This window comes from Cupressus sempervirens, chromosome 5, assembly GCF_028749045.1.
Source record: "Cupressus sempervirens isolate cs-2001-9-10 chromosome 5, ASM2874904v1, whole genome shotgun sequence".
Taxonomy (NCBI): Eukaryota; Viridiplantae; Streptophyta; class Pinopsida; order Cupressales; family Cupressaceae; genus Cupressus; species Cupressus sempervirens.
Genome location: NC_143122.1, coordinates 516,078,352 through 516,096,627, shown reverse-complemented (window position 1 = coordinate 516,096,627; position 18,276 = coordinate 516,078,352). Strand labels below are relative to the sequence as shown.

Below are 18,276 nucleotides of genomic sequence, written 5' to 3'. Positions count from 1 at the left end.
TTTTGAAATATATGCTTTTTAAGTTTTTTCGGAATTGGAAATGAAACAATGCATAGAAATTGAAAGCAATTCCAAACTTGCACACTAACTTTATTCACTGTAAGGAAAAATGCAAATAGTTACAATATTGAATGCAACACAGTTAATTCAGAATTTGTAAGGAACCTGATAATGACCCAAATATGACGTTGAAGTCTTCAAAAGATCTGCAGCAACCTAATTACAGCTCAGTAGTTGACGTGGCTGCTATTCTGAATCACATGGCCAACGAATAGTTAAATTTGAACCCTCTACTTTGAACTCACCCCTTGTATCAATGTGCAGAACCACCAATAACCCAACACAGCTATGTTAGGGGCTATTCTTTTCCAACGTGGCTGTGATAAACCATTCATCTGCCCCTTTTTGTCAAGCAACTATCAGCTCTGCAAGCCATCCCAGTACCCAAGAAATTGCAGCATTTTTGTCTAATCTCTTGCTCATTTGTCCTTGAAACCCTTATTCAATTTGCTGCAGTAATTAAGGCTCAATACATTAGCATGAGATAACCAACTCAAAGTGCAAGAACTGATAAGAATTTACAATTCTTTCAGCAACAACTCCTCAAAACTCTTGGAAGTCTTCAAACTCACAAAATACATATGGAATAAGATGAATCGATCAAGTCTCGGGCTTGTATTTATAACATTTAAAAACAATATCTTCCTCATGACACCAACAGCTAGTAGCTTCACCCACTCACTTTTCACTTAAAACCAAATTTGCTTTTGGTTGCATAAATGAAGTACTTTTTTAATAATTAATAGCACCAAGTACCTTTTTATAATAACTTGACTTAGGCTCATAAGTTAATTAAGTATAACTTAATAACTTTCATTATATTCTTCGCTCAAGGAAGTGTCAAGTGTTTATCAAAATGCAGAAATAGCCTGACCAAAAGCATCTCCCAATAGCAATGCTACAAATAAGAAGTAGCCCAAATGACTTACTACAAATAGAATTCGACCACCAAAGATCCTCAAATCAAATTGTTAGCTCAAGAGGGTTGCAATGATGAGCTAACATAACCAAGCTCCTAAAGCCTGATAACAAGGGGACATCACACAACCACTGTTTATACTTCTGTGAAATGGTTGATTTGTTTACAGGCTGAATTTTCCCAGAAATTAACACCTGTTGGTTTTAAAGGTTCCATAAAAATGGTTTACCAACTTAGAAGACTAGGTTTGTTGCTGTGCTGCAACTAATCAAATGGTAATTTAAATCAGAAATTCACTCTTTAACCTCCCCTGTTGACATGCTTCAACTGCTGTTGTTTCACGAACAATTCAAGGAGAGAGTTGGTTAATTTTTGCTGAGTTTATTTACAATTTACTGGTGTAACTTGGGTTGTCCATTTTTCTTTTCTTTTTTGACACCCTAAGACAAGGGTGATTGAATGCTATTGAAAAAAGCACTAATCAACCTCTCTGTTTGCAATAGCTATAGCCTATAACTAAAGATTCAGCAGCAATGCTATCTTACTTACTAAGTATTCACTGAAAGGAGTAAACACAGATAACAAGAGTTCCCTTAATGTATGAACTTAATCTTGCATACCCTGCAGATAGTTAACACAATTGCAATGGAGACTGTATTAAGCAGCATTCAACGTTGCACTTCTTGAGAACAAGTCTTCTCTTAGATTTCTAACTTGAGATAATGGCTTGGCCTTAGTGTTAACTTTTAATTGCTAGACTTTGTGCTTGTACAATTGATACATAATAAGCTGCACTTGAGATAATGGGTCTGACAGTCATGATTTCTTTCCAGCTAACAAGAGTTGAAGAAAAAAGTAAGCTAACTACATCCTCAGCAAACTGTGAATGAAGATTTCAAGTTAGAAAACGCAAGCACAAATCCCTACGTCTAATACTTGCAAATTACACAGACATTGAAGTTTCTCCTAGGCATAAGAATTAATCAAAGTAATTCTGCATTTCCATTCTCTCATCATTTATTAAGGACAGACTAGGTCTCTCCAGCTAAAAGATTATGCAAACAATGAACAATTCTTTTCTTGCAACTATACAGCAATTTATGTACTCCTTGTGGCCTTCCTATTGCATATGAACACTATGAACACTCCAGGAATTTCAAGGTGACAAAATTTTAGTCCAGTACTTCAGATTCATAGCACTTAGGAAATTAGGAGAGAACATGCCTGGAGTGTATGGGTAAGGTAGCTACAGTGTTGTCTTAAAACTGCATAATGGAAAGCTCTTCCAACTTGTTTTGGGCAGAGACCAGGCTCTCAGAACACGTTGTTTTCCCTGTCAATTCTTCCTTGAGCAGATCAAGATGATGTTTGTCACCATCAAAACTAGTGCTTTTCCTCTCCCAATCAACTGTAATATTGACACAAATCAATCCCTAAAAGGGGGAGTTGGCACAACATCCCCACCACCTTCCATCACAATCCAAGAAGTTATCTGTTCAGCCGAGTGATATTTCTAAAGTTCCCGAACCAGATTTTAATTTAAGGCTTGATATAAAACAAAGCCAACATCTGAAATGGATTGTGTTTTTCTTTCTGATGGTTCCATTGATAGTCTTTTTAATAGTTAAGATCAAGTCAATTTCAATTTGACAACCAAATTGTGTTTGAGAGAAGTTATAGAGGAGGTGGACTCAATATGGTTGAACGATGATCAAAGAATAAATTATAATAACTCACAATTAATCATTTTATTATTGAACATCTGGTAGAAACTCAATAAAGGGTTCTACATTATTAACAGTTTGGGTGTCTATATTAGCTAGTAACAATGTGAAACGTGCATGTACATATAACTGGAATATATACCTATCGTATATTTGCATGTGTGTGGTAACTCTATTATGGTATTAAAGCCATTTGCGACACACATGTAAATATACAGATTTATTGCTACACATATACACCTTTTAGATTATTATTTGCAGAATGGTATGCCAAATAGATATGGAAGTTCAACTCATGAAAAATTGTCTATTTGTTACATACATTTGTGATGTGGAGGAGGTAAATTGGTAGGTGATTTAACAAATGATGTTTGTGTTAATAGAGAAATATATCACTACATAGAAAAGTGACAACTTTAAATTAACTATGCATCCACATGCATAATTGAAACATGCTTGAAACAAAACCTCTCAATTGGAAAGATAATTGGGTTCCAATACTAATAGGCTCATGTTATGTTTATGATACTGAGGGACATAGATAATGGGAGGGATTGGGATAAAAAGAGAGAGTTAGATTTCTAAGCAAATAGAGATGGAGACGAACACAAAAATGTAGATGGAGAAGGAGATAGCCATGGAGATCGAGAAGGAATGCAAGAGCAATCCATTCATTCATTTTATTAAAGAAATGTGTACATACATATTATAGAATGAGTACAAGATTTGAAAATTGACGAATTCTTCTTCCTTACAAAATGAACAACACATGACACTTATTCAAGAGAATAAGTTGAATCTACTTTAATGACCATAGCTTCCTTAATTTTTTCCTTGATATTAATAATTTCTAACAATGCATGCTATAACCAGTACAAATACAAGTATGTTCTTCAATTTTAAGCAATTTTAAGGATTAGATCATATTTGTCCATCATATAATGAGATCAGTCTAATTTTTAAATATATGTTTTAAGTTCAATGTAACCTTATTTGAAGAATTACCTAGGCTTCACTTTCAAGTTTCAATTAACAATAACTAAATAAAAATCCTAGGTAAAGTGTAGGCAATAGGCTTTACCATTCTGTCAATCACTATTTACTTTCTCCATTGGTGGGAATTAGGTAATCATCCACCACCTTCAATAACTAAATAAAAAACCTAAATGGAACTGACAAACTAAATGCAACACAATTAGCACGCTTTAGACTTTAGGATCTCTACCAGGGTTGTTTTGTTGCTACCACTGATTGTTGTCACTCCCAACTTCTTAATGTTCTCTATGAATTGTCATGTCACCAGCTCCTACAATCAAGCATACTTACCCTCTAGACATATGGGTGAATCTGGAAGCTCTTCACAACATCCTTTCAAAAACCCATTGTTATAAAGACTGAATAATTGTACTTGAATGTTGGTAAAGCAGGGCAGATTTCATGCATCTGCAACTGCAAAATTTTTTTACAAAGCTGCTGGAATAAATCTGTATGGTTGCACACAATAATGACTTGATGTCATTTCAAGCTAGTTGCAAATATTTGTGGTAAAAAGGATGGTTATTATGTTCTAATCTGTCTTGCATGTATACAAGGATGGTAAAAAGATAAGAAAGCTCCATTACAATTTTAGTTGTCTTACATGCGTACGATTAGAATCATGATGGCCAATTCTTGAAGTCTATTTTGGGAGTTGGCACTAGTTAATGTTAGTTTTATATTGCCTTCTTTGTTGACTACATTTGCTCTTATCTAGCCATTATACTAATTCCTATTTTGATGATCATATAAAAAGTTACCAATTATTTGAAAGTTAGTTTTACCCCACACATTTTTATGATCCATTTCATTTACTTTGTTTGTCGGTTTTAGGTTTATTGCTAAAGGTTTTCAATCTATTGCCTTCTAACTTCATTTCAATTGATCAAATTTAGGTTGTCAATTTCACTTTATTAGTTGTTCGTTATTTTGATTTCAATGTTGGCAGCTAAGGGTTTAAAAAATTATCTATTTTCAAAAATTTAACTTCAATCTATAGGGAGTTTTAAGTTTTAACATTTTAATGTTTCGAGGGTTTCACATTTTGTGTTGAAGGTCCTATGCAACATTACTCTCAATTGCAATGTTCAAAGTTTAAGACTTCCAAAATGTCAAAATGAGAATCAACTTAAAACCTTAGTTACCTGGGTTCGTTGGTATGGCCTCCGAACCAGGTCTGGGTTTGAACCAGTACCAAATTTAGGTCCAATTCGTCAAAAAATTGCCTAGGTTACAAAAAAAATTTGGTCTATCAACAGCTCCCTGAGTTTCCTGCAATATGTTATAGTGTAGGCATCCCAAGTTGCATCTTTGACATAGAGAATGTTTAATTGCACAAAATGGACTAGACTAGGTCATGAATGTGGAGACGATGAGCTTCTCCAGTGGTAGACATGAACATGATATATCCACCATTGTGGGATAGAACAATGCTGCAGGTATAACTCTGCTTTTTTTATAACATGATACACTTCTATCCAAGGTCAGCTTGCTATAGGTCTGTTGTAATAAACAGGGCTTTTGACAAAGGAGCTCTCTTGTTTGTATTCAACTTGTCTAGCAAGGCCTAAGGTATGCCAATCAATTGGACAATGCTTTGTAATGATGTTATGATTACAAGTTTAAAGTTTATGGTGTTTTTATTGTTTAAATGATTAAGATTTTAACTTATGCTTTTAAAAGAATATATATATTCTTTTAAAAATATATATATTTTTTACATGTTTTTGTATAAACAAACCCAAACCCCTTTTGGAAATTTTGTTGTACCAGCGAACTGGTTCTTCAAACCTATATTTCAAATCGATCTTGAACCGGTTACTAAGCTTAAAACCCAGATAGCCTAAAGAGGTCTTGCCAATGATGTTAATTTGTTTATGCCTACATTAGCTTCCTCTGATGTTACTTTCAACCCATGGTCCAATTTGATTAAGTGCATTCATCATGCAACTAATAAACCTATCATCCTCAAAGTTCTCATACTTTAATAGTTTGAACATATAGCCATATTTTTGAATAAGAGCTGTTTCAAGTGCAACCCTTGAAAATCCCTTTCCAAACAAGTATAAATTGATTCCAGATTCAAATTATACTTATAAAGAATAAATACCTCTACGAGGAGCATTGTTTAAAATTTTAAAACACCATACTAAGATTTGTAATAATTACTAAATAGTGAAAATTCAAAATTGTCATGTGAGATCAAAAAAATAGCATAGCAAGTTACAGATGTGTTGTTTGCAACTCATTGAAATAAGAAAATTACCAAAAATGTAATGTGGGGCCAACTAAAACAAGGCCAAGTAGAGTGCATAAATATCCATTTCCCATCAAGTTCAAAAGTCTTTTCTTTCACGAACTGCATTTCAGGATAATTTATTACCAAAACAAAGAAGCCCTATATCTGACAAAGAGGTATCCATGAAAGCTAGAAATTTGCCACGAAGCTAGTGGAGCACTCCTGCCTATCGTTCAGTAAAATATTTAGAACTTTTTTCAGATATCTTTGTTAGCGAATAAATTATATTTGAAAATAGACTAGTTATCAACTTGGATCATTAAACAATTGCAACTCAAAGAATGACAATAAATAGTGAGAGAACAACATGGTAAAAATGCTCTACATAAGAATGAGTGCCTTACACAGCGACAAGATGACGCATTTTCTAATCTATACAGAAAATTTACAAATGAAGGCCAAGATTTAAATTGTTTGAGAAGTGTTTGTCATGGGCGGTGCTAGCAAACTATCCTTTTGGAACTGTTAAGGCTAAGGATTTGCACCCTATTAAACTATACTAGTTTAACAATCCTGCCTAACATGGGAGTCATTTCTGTATGTGAGACATGCGTACCCAGAAATGAAACCTTCGGATTCTAGGCCAGTTCCTATTGGATAATCTCTGGTTAATATATGAAACTACTTTAAACTTATGGGGAAAAGAGTTAGAATTTCTGGAAATGAACTTATAATTTGTAACTTAAACTAAAGAACCAGGTGATACACCAAATGTGACAGGAAAACTGAGAAAATAATGGTTTTCTTAAGAAGACTATATGAACTCTATAACTAGAGATAAAACACTTCTATTCTGTATAGATATGCATTAATATTTCATAATAAGGTCCTTAAACAGATTAGCAAGGAAGATAAATTCTTCACATGAAAAACAAATTTAACTTAGACACAAATTATAACCTGCATATAACATACACTCCTGCAACAAGGTAATAGATGAGACAAAAGAAAATAAGGAATTATTAACTCACGTATATCTCTCATCAATCATGCATTTGACACAAAAACATAGGAAGAAAGAAGGCTTGAATCTAATAGAAAACTGCTCCAAAATGCTGCCAGTATTTACTAGTCTCCAAAAGAGGTACAAAATTTTGCATGAAAACTGCCAAGGACATAAAAATTGTCACAAGAGGCTCCCTTTGCATAATCCGAACCTCCTAAATGATTTCAGAATTTTTGCTAAATACAATCCCAACCTGGGTCGAATTCAAAAAAACAGGCTACAAAAAGGGAGTCAAAACTTATCAAGAAGATGACTCAATTTGCAACAATTGCACTAAGTCATAATGAGACCCATGACTCATGTCAAAATCCCCCAAAATGCTCTAACTGGTCATAAAAGACCTCTAAAAAGCTTAGTCAAAGTCTAAATTCGACCTAGAAATAAAACCCTACAATCTCTCCTCAATAATTCAAAATACCAAGTCTTCAGCTACTATTTATCCTCCTTTTTCTCCTCCAAACACCTGTCATAACTGATTTGAAATCCCTAAGTTCAAGATTTGAAAAAGATATATGACTTTGAAAATGTCTATACATTTGCATTTAATTAAACAAGATTATAAAATGGTTTATAAAATACCAATAAATAATCCTATTCAAAATGCAAATATTTACAAAAAAAAAACCTAAGTGTAAAAATGCTAACACTTAACTCTTCCACCCTCATGACATAAAACATTATAAAAATAAAAAACTTCTTCTAAGTCGGCGGACTTCACATTTTATACAAAAAGAGAAAGGCAAAAAAAAAACGTTTTACTACCCTAATCTTCTTTATTTTCATCGCCTTCATTTTGGAGAGCTGAGAACTTGAGGGAAAACTGCGGCAAGGGTTTTGAAGATACTTTGAACATTTACTGCAGCCGCCATGAATGGAAAATTTTTCTTCCTTTCTGAAGCTGATATGACTGGAAGTCGTTTAGTAGAGAGGTAATATTGTTTCTTTACAACCAGCTAATAATTTGATTTAAGCTGCCATTCGGATTTGTTGTAACTGTTTGTGATAAATCTGTTTGTGCCTTGGAGACGTCAGTCTTGTCTTTTATCTATTGTTTTTCTACTTTCATATGATCGTTGCATTTTGGAGCAGCTGCCATTCGGATTTAAGAAAGGAAATTTTGGTGAAGCTTTGACGGTGATTTGTGACTTGAACCTGTAGCTTTCTGGGCATTTTTTAAAGCCTTCTTTTCATATGCTAAAACTTTGAATGTTGTAATGGAAGTAAGAGGGTTTTGCTGGTAAAACAAAATGCAGATTTCTCTGCATTTTGGGTATCTTTCGTGCTGAACAGTAGCATATTTCTTCTGATTTTGATGCTGGGGACTTAGCTGGCCACCATGAAAGGATATGCAAGGGTTTCCACAACTCGATTTTGAAAACTTTTAAACATTTTCGAGCTTTTCTCTTCAAATTAGTTTATAGTAAGAATCTCCTTGAATATTTGCTTTTATTTGTTCTAATAAAAATCTGGATGAACCTCAGCAAAATTATGAAAGGTTCTCTCCTTGTAAATGTAGCCATGGCTGTAGGAAAACTTGTTTAATTTAAAGCTCTCTTTTCTTCAGATCAGTTTTTTCCATTGTCCCCTTGAGCTGGGCTTGAATTTGCAGCTTCTTGTTTTTCTGTTGTTCTTCTACTTTCATATAATCGTTGCATTTTTGGAGCTTGAATCTTAACTCCTAAAATATTAGTAGGATGTCATATATGAAGCTATTTGATAGTGTATTGCTGCATTCTTGTGATTTTGGACCTGTTTTCTTGTCATTTGTCCATGCTCTATTGGAGACTCTTCTTTCTGCAGAATTTCAGCATTCATTTTAACATGGTCACGCTGTGCTTGTAACTCCAGCCTTTTGCTTTTTTTTTAGATGATTTTTAACTGCTGATTGCTTTCCATGCTGAGTTTCTAACCATAGTCTTAGTAATTCACTCAAAATCAGTCAAATAAGACCTTTAAGGAACTCTTGCACGATGTAGGTCTTCATCACAATGCCCATATTGTGTAGCCATTAGGCCTGGATATTTAGAATTGTTCCAATAGATGCACAGATTTTAACATATTTATAACTTTTCCTTTGATCCATTTCACACTCTCCTGTGTCTATCAAAATAAAGGTGGATTTTGCTGAAGATGTTTGATTTTACACTGTAAGTATACTTTACTTTTTTCACAAATCTGAAAAGCCATACTAGTACTGCTTTGTAGTATCTTCATACTGATCTTTAAGCATTTCCTATGAGAAATTTTGCTGCTTGTCTTATTTATTTTCAGAAAATCTTACTCACTGAATACGGTCATAATCTGTAGCTGTTGTCTCCACCATGAGTTCTTTGTCGCAGCACTCTGTTTTTCAGCAACTCACTCTTTCTTTTCCTGATATTTGGAATAGTATCTCATGAGGTTTGAACACGGGCTTGTGACACTCACAAAATACTTCTCCGTAATTTGTATATGAAAATCTAGAATACACTTGTTATTTTTTGTATGTATTCAAAAATAAGAAGAATATGATGTGTGCGAGTATGTGGTTATAGATAACTAGTCATTGCTTAGATCGTAAAGATCTAACCCCACCTCTTTCTCTTGCAGGGAAACGAAGAACCTGGAGCTTACCGGATCAAAAACTAAACCATGAGCGACAATACAGCAGCAGAGAACATCTAACCAGTCAAAGTCTGAAAGGCAATGACTGGTTATCTCTGAATTTCTCTCATATATTTTATTTCTCTTGTTCTTAGTACGTATGAAAGATAGCAATTGTATTCTCGATTTTGTGAGACACTTTGCCTTCATTATTTCATCATTATGTGTAAAATATCAAATGTATATTCATGAAATGAATGATACAAGGACATTTATATTTTTTTAAATATCAAATGAAAGTGTTTTCAGCAAATAAAATTTGAATTTTTAGAACTTAATTTTAACATGTGTTAAAGTTAAGTAACATTTTTGGCGACTTCTTGTTGTTTGACTGCCTCCTAGTCACTAGATTAGTAGGCTTATCAAATCCATTGGGCATAGAGTCCAAAAATAAAATGCATCCTAGCACCTAGACCTGACACGGCGCGACTTCTAAAGCTGCTGGTTGAGTTTTGAATGCATGTACGTGAGTTTAATAGGACTTAAAAACTCTTATTTAGTTGACTGACATGTATGACCAAATTCAAGTAACAGCTTTAGAAGCGAAACTTTCATGATCTGGTCATGTTATTGATGTATGCATGAATGGGTGAGTTTGAATGAATTCGTATGAATAGCATATATATGGATATGCACGTATGTATGTTGGCAGCAGGACTTGATTAGCTGCAACATTATGTATGTGTGTATGCATGTGTTTGTTAGGTATATGTATTCATTCAAACACATGTATTGATGCATGCATGAATGAGATGGGCGAATTATGAAAGCTTATCAACACAAACTAGCAACTTGACCAAACTAAAACTTAAGGAAAAAACAAGAAATTAACCTAGGAAAGAAAACTCAACTAAAAATGCAGATGCACTTATTGAAATAGAAAAAACTAACCTAATATAAACAAGGTAGAACTGAAACTCATACCTCAAAACAAGGCTTGAGGTGAATCCCATTCACAGGGATTGGCAAGATATTCCATTCCATTGTAGCCAACTGGAAAGCATTGTGCTCCTTGCATTCAGCAATCAGGAACGGACCAGCCCACATATGATCGAACTTAGAATGATGGCCCGGTCTGCTTTTCAAAACATCCCATTTCAGAACAACATCACCCACATTAAAGTCTCTAGCTCTTGCTTTTCTACCAAAGCTTTTCTTGACTTGCATTTGCTGATACTCCATATTTTGCATTGCTTTCCTTCTAGTTTCCTCCAATTCCAGCAGCTGCGCATATCGCACTGATATAGGATCTCCTTTTTCAAACAGAACCAATTGAGTGACAAGATCAAGTGCTGGTAATTCTGTTTCAATTGACAACTGAGCTTCCTTTCCGTAAACTAATTGATAAGGTGAATTCCCAATTATTTGCTTTGGAGTAATCCTATCCACCCATAAAGCAGCCTTCAGCTTAGAGTGCCAATCTCGTTGATTCTCCTGCATCATTCTTTTAATAATCCTTATCAAATTCTTATTTGAAGATTCTGCTAGCCCATTACCTTGTGGGTAATAGTTAGAACTAGTACTAAGATAAATTCCATATTTAAGTGCCCAGCTAGTTATTTTTAATCCAGTGAAAGCAAGTGCATTATCAGAAATTACAGAATCAGGTACTCCAAACCTGTGTACTAAATCATCATAAAAATTAAGGACTGCTGTTTCATTTGCATCCTTGAATGCTGCTGCCTCTGTCCAACGTGTGAAATAATCAGTGGCAGTAATTATCCATTTGTGTCCTGCACTTGACTGAGGGTTAATTGGCCCTATGAAATCAACACCCCACTTTTGAAAGGGCTGTTCTATTTTAATTGGCTGCAAAGGCAAAGCTGGCAGCCTTTCTTTCCCTGCAAACATGGCACACTTGACACATTTTCTGACATATGTATGACTGTCTTTAAAAATACTAGGCCAATAATATCCACCTTTAAGAATTTTATATGCTGTGGTTTTAGGAGAGAAATGGCCTCCTGAATGACCATCATGAAATTCATGCAAAATGTCTGCAATCTGATTGGAATCAATGCATCTGAGAAGAACACCATTGTGATCTTTTCTATATAAAACATCATTAATTAAGACAAAAGGAACAGATTGTAAACGATAATATCTTCGTTTTGCCTTATCTAAATTAGCTGGGCACTCACTGGTTTTTAAAAAATGAACCATATTTTGTAACCAGCTTGCTGACATGTCAGCATCAAATGTTGCATTAATCAGCAAAATAGTATCTGTTTGCTCTTGTGACCTTGAAACCTCTCCATCAGCAATCTGCACACATAAGCCTTTTCCTCTAACCAACTTAGTCACCTGAATATCCACGTCATAGTCCATGACTCGTGTTATCTAGCCAGCCATTTTTTCATTCAAATCCTTACTGAATAAGAATTCTTTGACACTAGGGTGCGCAACTCTTAAATGAATCTTATTTTGAGACAACAAATGTCTAAATTTCTTAAGTGCCTTAACAACAGCGAGAACATACTTTTCCACAAAACTATATTTATGCTCATAATCCTCTAAACCTTTGCTGAAAAAGGCTATTGGCTGTTCCATAGCTTCTGCATTTTGCTGTACTAGTATTGCGGAAATGGTATCATAACCACCATACGCATACAAGATAAAATCTTTGTTGAAATTAGGATTGACTAAAGCAGGAGCTATTGCTAAAGATTCTTTAATAACTTGAAAACTATTTTTGGCTTCCTTTGTCCAAGTGAAAACAACGTTTTTCTTCAACATAGCAGTTAATGGTTTCAATAATTCAGCAATATTAGGCAAAAACCATCTTACAAAATTAATTCTGCCTATAAAAGACTGCAATCCCTTTTTATGATGTGGTAATGGTAACTCTAAAATTGTTGCTATCCTTTTTGGATCCACTATAACCCCTTGTTTAGAAACCACATATCCTAGAAGCTTACCTTCATGCATAGCAAAAACACATTTTTTTGGATTAAGAGATACTCCAAACTCTCTGCAGCGTTCAAAAACCTACCTTAAATGATGCAAATGATCTACTGCTTTCTTGGAATATACTGTGATATCATCAAGATATACCAATACAAATTTGTACATCAGATTACTAAATGCCATATCCATGGCTTTTTGGAATGTTGCCCCTGCATTTGACAAACCAAAAGGCATTCTTTTGTATGCCATGGTACCCCATTTAGTGGTAAAAGCAGTTTTAAACTGATCTTCACTCTTTACCAGAATCTGATTATATCCTGAATAACCATCTAGCAAGGAAAAACGCTCTGAACCAGCAACATACTGAAGTATCTGTTCCATAGAGGGAAGAGGGTGCCTATCTTTCAATGATGCCCTATTCAAATCCCTGAAATCTACACACAACCTTAGCTCTCCATTTTTCTTTCTAACGGGGACTAGATTGGACACCCAACTAGTATGTTTGATTGGAAAAATAATGCCACTCTCAATTAGCCTAAAGACCTCTTTCTGCATTAATGGCTCTAATTTGGGATTAATAGGTCTTTGTCTTTGCCTAATTGGCTTGGCATTAGGCTCTAATTCTATGGTGTGCTGTGCTAACTTAGGATTGAAACTTTTTAAATCACCATATTCCCATGCAAATAAATCAAAAAATTCCTGAAAAAGCTGTACATAAGATTCTTTTTCCAAAGGAATACTTACCTTACCAAATTTCAAACTTTTCCCTGGTGCCACCTCTAGACTGTCATAATGTTCTTGAGAAACCAGCAAACCAGAATTACCTTTTTTAGCTTGATCATCTGAATTAAAAATAGATTCAAGCGATACCAAACCTTTAGGTAATTTATTTGACTTGAGCTGTACTATTTGATCTCCATAATTTTGCTTTAATTTGTTTTGATTAGAAACAGCAAAAATATCTTCTTCTAGCAGAAATTTCAAGATCTGTTCATCATTTTCAAAAACTTGCCAGCTTACATTGTTATCAGGAATTGAAGGTCTTACCACAATCTTGACATGTTGTTGAACATTGTCCTTGCTGATTTCTGCAGGTATATTAAATTGAGCACCTACAGCTGCTAATCTATCAGCATGCTGATTTTTAGTCCTTGGAATAGAAACAATATTGAAAGCAGAAAACTCCTCAATAATGTCCCATACACGATGCTTATATAGTTTTAAAATATCATTCTTAGCAATATGTAAATCCCTTACTTGATTAACAATAAGTTCATTGTCACCGTGAACTTTTATACAACCAATGCCCTTTTTCCTTGCCCATTCTAATCCCTGAATCAGACTTTCATACTCAGCAGTATTGTTAGTACAAGAAAAACCAAATCTAAAGGCTGCATAATGTTTCACTTCATTAGGGGATACTAACATCACTCCTCCTCCAGCACCTTGCTCACCTCGTGATCCATCAAAAAACATATTCCAAACCTTATCTTGCTGCTCAGAATCAGATTCTCCTCTTTTAACTAAATTTGGTAACTCCAAATCAGTTTCTTGAAACATGTAATTACCTATCCCAGCATCTAGAATAGTACTAGAATTGGCCATGAATGCATTTTCAGCAGCCCACTCATCTAAAAGTATGTCGGGAATTTCAGCAGTGGATGTATGTGAAACAGGGGCTGCACAATCATCTTGGCCAAAATTGACAAAATTTGCATTTATCGTGCTAGGTATATAAGGCTCTATAATATCTCTTGCAAGTACTTCTGATTGTATGTTCACCTTTGTTCCATATCTTGTACGGAAAATCACATGAATCCAATCGGATGACAAATAACCCCCTATCTTAGCTGTAAACTCTCTTGATAGGCAAAGTCCAAAATAGGGAGGTAAATCTATCACATATATATCTTGTGGAATAGAAAAGGTAGGGCAAGCATGCAAGGTCAAACTAGCATTTCTAATGAGACCTATGGAATTTACAGAAGTACCATCTAGCTGGACTACCCCTTTCTCTACTGGCTCATATTTTAGCTCTAATTGATCAGCTACTCATTTTGGCATAACAGAACAAGTTGCTCCACTATCAACCATACAATTATGTACCAGATTTTTGCCAATGATTAAAGAAACATAAAAAGGAGGAGGTCTCACGTCCTTACCTTGGACTGTTATTTTTATTTTGCTATTCTCATCATTTTTTGGCTCAGCATTTGTCATCACCACTTTATCACGATTTTCAATAACTTGCTCTTGCACACCTTCACCATTTAATGCCTTTTTTAAAATCTCAGCTTGTCCCGGAATGGATAAGGAATCCCACATAGTCATAGACACGTTCATTTTTTTCATGCTGTCCACTATGCTGTAAGGTACAGCTGTATGGACCATATAGTGTACTTTCGCAGCAATCGGATCTATATCTTTGTGAGGCTGATTACTGGTTTGTTGGATTGTAGGCTTCTGTGGTATATTTATTCCCTTTGTGAATGATGGTCCAGCATCTTTACCTTTATCAGCTGTTTGATCAGTTTCTAGAGCTCTTTTCTTTGCTCTAGCATATGTTACAGTTGCTGAATCATCATTTATGCCACAGAATTCTCCATTTTACCAATTCAAGAATGCTGTTTCACTGGGATTTACATCTTGTTGCTGTTCAGGTATGGTAGAAGATGTATCTTGCTATAGACTAGCAGCATTTTGGACCATAAACGCTTGATTAATTACTCCATTTGAACATGTGGCCTGATTATGTGCTTGATTGCATGGATAACACCATTCATAATCTGCTGCAAGGTTATTTTGTGCAGGAACCATATCTCTCACTGGATTAGTTTGATTTGAAGAACTTGAGTTATATTGCTGATATGGTCTCTGATTTATATTTTGTCGTTGACCTTGATATGGCTGTCTATTCTGCTGAAACTGTTGATTATACCCTTGATTATGATAAAATTGAGCCACTCCTTGCTGCTGTTGGTTATACCCTTGATATGGTGGCCTAGGACCTTGGTATTGCTGTTTTTTCATATTAGTCAACTCGTTTCCTAAGGCCTGCAAAAAAGTTTTAATTTCTTGAAGCTCATTTGAAGGACCAGCAATAGCATTAGTTTGACTCCCTACTGATTCTATAGCTGGAATAGCAGGTATAGTAGCAAGAGGGGGTATATTAAGTGGCATATTTGGGTGAATGTCTGGAAAATATGGCATGGGAGGTCTAGGAGCTATCTTTCCTGCTTGAATAAGACTATTTTCTGCCCTAATAGCTATGCTATAAGCCTGAGGTAATGATTGCCCCCACATTGATTGGATCATTACCGAAATATCACTATTAAGACTTTTTAGATAATACAAAAATGCATGATCAGCAGAAGGCCTTACCGCAGCAGGTATCCTATTCCAAGTTTTTTGGAATCGGATATTAAAGTCTGTCATTTGCTCTTGAGGTGCTCTCTTGATGGTAATCAGTTGCTCTACCAATGATAGATGATCTGATTTTTCTTCAAAAAATCTTGTAAATGCATCTCCGAGCTCATCCCAAGTTGATATAGAAGCCATAGGAAGACTTCTAAACCATTCTAATGCCTTCTTCTTAAATGATGTTGTCAATAATCTCACAGCTACATTCTCCTGGGTTACATGATGAACGTTGCACAATGTTGCTACGTCTCTTATGTGCTCAAAGGGTGCAATCTGTCCTTCTCCCGTAAATTTCGGCAGTCCTTTCAAAGCTGCCAATGGTATATCATCATGCTGCTGTAAATTCAAAGGGCTTCCTTGATTAAAAGGTACAAAGGCAGAAGCTCTTGGTGCAGTCATTGTGGAAGTTGCTCTAACAGTCGGTGATGCTGAACGTGTTACAGAACGTTCACTTTGCAATGATCTTCCTCTTCTAGCATACACTCTTGGAGGAGTGGTCTGAACTCTCTTTGCACGAGGAGTTCTATCCAAAGTTCTTCCTTTTCTTTTGGGTGACGGCAGCTCCAAATATTCAAAAGATTTTGAACTTCTAGTCTTTTTCATGAAATTTTAAGCATTGGTCTCCTTCCTTCACCAATGGAGTTGCCAGATATGTTGAAAATGAGCTTCTTTAAAGCGGTAAACTTACTGTAGCATACCACACAGCAAGAGTTTCTTGAATTTGAAAATCTGACTTTCGAGTCCCACCAGGCGTGCCAAAAACTGTTAAGGCTAAGGATTTGCACCCTATTAAACTATACTAGTTTAACAATCCTGCCTAACATGGGAGCCATTTTTGTATGTGAGACATGCGTACCCAGAAATGAAGCCTCCAAATTCTAGGCCGGTTCCTATTGGATAATCTCTGGTTAATATATGAAACTACTTTAAACTTATGGGAAAAAGAGTTAGAATTGCTGGAAATGAACTTATAATTTGTAACTTAAACTAAAGAACCAGGTGATACACCAAATGTGACAGGAAAACTGAGAAAATAATGGTTTTCTTAAGAAGACTATATGAACTCTATAACTAGAGATAAAACACTTCTATTCTGTATAGATATGCATTAATATTTCATAATAAGGTCCTTAAACAGATTAGCAAGGAAGATAAATTCTTCACATGAAAACCAAATTTAACTTAGACAAATTATAACTTGCATATAACATACACTCCTGCAACAAGGTAATAGATGAGACAAAAGAAAATAAGGAATTATTAACTCACGTATATCTCTCATCAATCATGCATTTGACACAAAAACACAGGAAGAAAGAAGGCTTGAATCTAATAGAAAACTACTCCAAAATGCTGCCAGTATTTACTAGTCTCCAAAAGAGTTACAAAATTTTGCATGAAAATTGCCAAGGACATAAAAATTGTCACAAGAGCCTCCCTCTGCATAATCCGAACCTCCTAAATGATTTCAGAAATTTTTCTAAATACAATCCCAACCTGGGTTGAATTCAGAAAAACAGGCTACAAAAAGGGAGTCAAAACTTATCAAGAAGATGACTCAGTTTGTAACAACTGCACTAAGTCATAATGAGACCCATGACTTATGTCAAAATCCCCCAAAATGCTCTAACTGGTCATAAAAGACCTCTAAAAAGCTTAGTCAAAGTCTAAATTCGACCTAGAAATAAAACCCTACAATCTCTCCTCAATAATTCAAAATACCAAGTCTTCAGCTACTATTTATCCTCCTTTTTCTCCTCCAAACACCTGTAATAACTGATTTGAAATCCCTAAGTTCAAGATTTGAAAAAGATATATGACTTTGAAAATGTCTATACATTTGCATTTAATTAAGCAAGATTATAAAATGGTTTATAAAATACCAATAAATAGTCCTATTCAAAATGCAAATATTTACAAAAAAAAAAACTAAGTGTAAAAATGCTAACACTTAACTCTTCCACCCTCATGACATAAAACATTATAAAAAAAAAAAAACTTCTTCTAAGTCGGCGGACTTCACATTTTATACAAAAAGAGAAAGGCAAAAAAAAAAACGTTTTACTACCCTAATCTTCTTTATTTTCATCGCCCTCATTTTGGAGAGCTGAGAACTTGAGGGAAAACTGCGGCAAGGGTTTTGAAGATACTTTGAACATTTACTGCAGCCGCCATGAATGGAAAATTTTTCTTCCTTGCTGAAGCTGATATGACTGGAAGTCATTTAGTAGAGAGGTAATATTGTTTCTTTACAACCAGCTAA

At 34.9% G+C, this 18,276-nt stretch overlaps 1 pseudogene across 1 annotated transcript in view; it reads left to right on the top strand.

Annotated features, from left to right (window-relative positions):
- The window catches only part of LOC149556972 (SUMO-activating enzyme subunit 1B-1-like), a 201,552-nt pseudogene that overhangs the window by 148,193 nt on the left and 35,083 nt on the right, over positions 1-18,276 (top strand). The gene's annotated exons all lie outside the window — the stretch shown is intronic.